The sequence below is a fragment of the Diplodia corticola genome, assembly GCF_001883845.1.
Source record: "Diplodia corticola strain CBS 112549 chromosome Unknown scaffold67, whole genome shotgun sequence".
Taxonomy (NCBI): domain Eukaryota; kingdom Fungi; phylum Ascomycota; class Dothideomycetes; order Botryosphaeriales; family Botryosphaeriaceae; genus Diplodia; species Diplodia corticola.
In genome coordinates, this window is record NW_017971546.1 from 12,722 (window position 1) to 17,404 (window position 4,683).

Consider the following 4,683-nt stretch of genomic DNA (forward strand, 5'->3'; position numbering starts at 1 on the left):
CGCAAAGGGCCAGCGTCACGCTTTTCCAGGTAGGCTTCTAGTGCGCCGCGCACTGCGCAAGGGCCAGCGTCACGCTTTTCCAGGTAGGCTTCCGGTGCGCCGCTTTTCGCGCAAGGGCCAGCGTCACGCTTTTCCAGGTAGGCTTCCGGTGCGCCGCTTTTCGCGCAAGGGCTAGCGTCACGCTTTTCAAGGTAGGCTTTCGGTGCGCTGCGCATTGCGCAAAGGGCGAGCGTCACGCTTTTCTAGGTAGGCTTCCGGTGCGCCGCGCACTGCGCAAAGGGCCAGCGTCACGCTTTGCCAGGTACGCTTTAGGCTTTAGTACGCTGCGCACTTACGCTTACTTCTACTAAGCTTTACGCAAGAGTTGCGCTTAATGTTGACTATAGTCAACATTCTAGTAGAGTATTATAAAGAATCGATAAACGAAATATTCGAAAATTTTGGTGTTCGAAAATTTTGGTGTTCGAAAATTTTAGTGTTCCAAAATTTTCGCTAAGTCCTACGGTTTCGGCCCCCACGCCCCTCTAAATCTAAACAACTTAGACTTATAATAACCTACCCTTCTAATAGAGCTATCGCTATCGTAGTCGGCGAGGCTAGAGCCGGGGCTAGAGGCCGTAAATAACGTAGTAGAAACGGATACGAATACGACGCTATAGACGGACGATTAGTAACGAGACTAGCTTAATACTAGAAGACTAGATAGTATATATAGCGGTAGAGCGGGCGGTAGGGCGGGCGGTAGAGCGGGCGGTAGAATAGACGGTAGAGTAGGCTACGAGGCGCTACTATTAATAGTAGTAATCTAGCTATCGAGAATAACGATAGAGAACGGTTCTCTTTTCTCTCCGTTACTACTCGGCGTAGCGCCGTCTAGAATAGTCTTTACTAAGACCGGGCCGGGCGTATATAGATTCGGGGCTAGGCCGGCGACGAACTCGGCTAGAATAGACGATTAGAGCTCGCCTAGCCTCTATATCTAGAACTTCTTCTTAGCGTAGTAGTCGTAGGCGGCGGATATAGACTAGTACGTCGTATCCGCGATACCGTTAAGATAGAAGCTAATAGTTATAAGCCTATACGTTCTCGTTATTAGAAGGTTTACTAGAGCGGTCTCGTTAGTATAAAGGTCTAAGCTCTTAACCGTCGCCCGAACGATATTCGTCTAGTCGAAGAGATAGATTACGTAGCCGTACTTACTCGTTCCGCGCGCTAGGCGGCCGGCCTACTAGACGAGCTCTACTATACTATAGACGCCGCTAAACGCGAATAAAGCGTAGCCTAGACGCTTAAAGTTTATCCTATTTTCGGCGGCCGGAGTAGCGACGAGGACTAGATACTCGCCGAACGCGAACTTAGCTAAGACCGACTTTCGCTTCTTCTAGCCTAGGCTAGCGTAGTAAGATAGAGCGCTAAACTCGCCGAGAATATCGTATACGCGGGCGGCGTTCTTATAGATCTTAACGTAGACGATCGTCTTCTAGCGGCGCTCGATCTACTACTAAACGATAGAATAGATAATAAAGCCTTACCGCTCGTAGAGGACCTCTATAAACTAGAAGCTAATATTCGGCCGAGCGTACGGCTTTTAATACTCTACTATCTACGAGCGGCTTATATCGAACGAGCGTAATAGCGCGGTAAGTATATACGACGATAGCGAGCCTAATAGAAATACGAGTAAAAGCGATCTCGGGTCTCGCTAGTATACGAACCGTCTAGCGTAAATACGTAGCTACTCTATATCTTCTAGTATCTACCGCTATCCGGCGTCTATCGCGTAGATATACGCCTTATCGAGTATAACGTTCCGGACTATATCCGCCTCTACTAGAGACGCGAAGAAGGTTCTAAACGAGTTAAACTAGGCGGACTTAGGCGTAACGAGAATTAAGTCGCCGATCTTCTAAAGTCTATTCGCCCGATACTCTACCGCTTATAGGTCTATCTAGGCGAGCTCGCGTCGTAAATTACCGCGTAGCGCTAAGAAGGGTATAATTATAACGCTATAAAGACTCTAGTAGAGAAATATTAGTACTATCGCTACCGCCGTCTTACTTCCGCCGATAGAAAGAACGACGACGACGTTCTTCTTCTTAAATACCGCCGCCTAGATAGCGTCGTACTATCTAGACTTAAAGTCGGCGTTAGACCCGTATAGCTCGCGTAGGCCCTCTAGAACTTAAACGTCTAAGATCGCGTCTATTATAGAGTTCTACTCCTCCCGCGTATTCTAAACTAGACGTTACTTCCGCCTAGAACTAACGTATCGTACTAAACCGCCTCTCTACGCTAACGGCGGGGCCTACTACCGCTAGCGGTCGTCTTTCTAGGCCCCCGCGACGACTAACGTATTAGTAGCGGCGCGAATAGCGTCTATATTCTAATAAGCGTCCGCGATTTATAGCGTAATATAGTCGTTTAATATTCTACGTAGTTCTATTAGTATTTACTACTCTTATAAAGCTATATAAGAGTGTATTTTAATATAGCGCGTAAGGTAGCGAGAAAGCGAGAAAGATAGAAGAGAGAAAGAGAAAAAAAGAGAAAGAGAGTAACGGCGCTTATTAATTAATATTAGCTTTCTCTACGATAGAGCGAGAAGAAGAATCTATTAATTAATAGATATAGCTCTCTTACGCGTAGCGGTATATATTTACCTATATATTCGTATACGTATTAATATAACGTACTAGAACTAGTTAACTTACCTTAAATTCGCGCCGTCGTTAATTTTAAATAATATATACTATAGGCGGCTAACGAGCGTTATAGCTCTAAGCGTACGGCCGTTAATATCGGTAATATTATCCGCCGTAATAGCGTAGTAGTAGTCCTTTATATCTCTAGAATAGCCTACTATAATAGTATTAACGATATATTCGTTATTTTCTATAACCGTAGCCGTAGCGCGAAGGTACTTTTACTTAATAGCGATAGCTATATCTCGCTAGGCTAGAATCTTAATTAAAATATCGAGGTAGCGGTTCGTAGTAGTAGCTAGAAGATTAGTTATCTATAGAGAGATAATACGGCCGTTTAAGTAGATAAAGAACTTAGCGATTAGAATTAAGTACGCGTTAGAGGCGTTAGATACGTTAAAAGTATTAGAAGTATTAGAAGAATAGCTATCGGCCTTCGCGGCGTCTATAAGCTCGTCGATAGTAACCGCGAGTAGTTCTTTAAGAAAGGGCCTAATATCGGCTAGAAACGCGATTATAACGCGGAAGAGAGACGGCGATAATACGCGCGAGATTATCTTAGACCTTTAGTAGATAGAGTCCGTCTTATTATACGCGGATATAGCGAGGACGTAGTTTTAGTAAATATAGAAGTTCCGCCTAGACTATATAAAGTTAACGGCTTTAAGCGCGTATACCTCTATTCCGCGCCCGGAGATATCGTAGGTAATATAAACCGCGACGATAAGATCGCGTAAAAAGCCGTTAATAGTCTATTAGTAAAGTTTTATCTAGATTTAGTCGAAGGTAGATATTAGCCCGAAGGGCTACGGCTCGCTACTAAGTATAGCCTCGGCCTCGATTTCGACTTCGATATAAAACGACTAGAAGCTAGGCCTATTTAGGGCTAGATATTACTTCGCCTAGTAGTATAGCCGTATAAATCTACCGCGTAGCTCTCTATTAGAATAGAGATTAATAAAGTTCGTATTATAGTCGGCTAGATTAAAGTCGTTAGTAAAGTCCGCCAAATCGCGCGAGTTAAAATATATAACGTATTTAACGGGCTCGTAGAATACTAGCTACGTAACCCGCTTCTTAAGCTAATAAATAATATCGGCTATTATTATAGCGATACTAGAGAGAGAGATTTTTCTTTTATCGTAGATTAGACTCTCGTAATCTAGCTTCTAGTAGACTAACGGCGCGACGTAAAACTTTCTTCTAATCGTCTTCGCGTAGGTTCTTAGCGTATATACGGCGTCGAAGACGGTTAATATACTATAAAAGACCGTCTAGCGCGCGTAGTTCTCGGCCTTCTTAATAGATAGTAGCTTATCGACGGCCGCCGCGGTTAGGCGCTCGAGAAGAATATTTATAAACTCGTTTAGAGCGAATAAGCGTAGAACGTAGATAATAGCTAAAAGCTTTAGCTAATACTCGACTACGGTCTTCTACGTACGCGTCTTTTAGTAGTAGCTAAGTAGGCCGGTATAAAAGAAAAGCGGGTTAGACTACTTATCGCGTAAGGCGTTATAGCGGAGTATAAACTCTATTATCTCGTTTATAGCCTATTACGCTACTATTAGCTTAAGGGTAATTTTAACGCGCCGCGCGGTGTCTACGACTATCGTATTATCTACTAGGGCGGTCTAAAGGGCGTAAATACTATTTTATAGCGGTCTCTCGTCGGTAACGCCTATCTTATTAGTAAGATAGAATATCTAGAGTAGAAATACGAAGAAGCTTATCTACGTATTAGCGTACTTTTAGGCGGTCTTAGAGCGAATAATACTTAAGAGCTTATAGTTTTAGTTAGAAAAGATAAGACTATTAAAGATCTAGCGGAATATAGACGGAAACCCGTCGATCTAGAAAGATAGCTAGAGTAGCTAGAAACGCGTATATATAGCTAGATAAAAGTTTATATAGATATATACCTCGCCGCTATCTTAATTTATATTTATTATCTTAACGAGGGAGTTTATATTCTTACCGATAA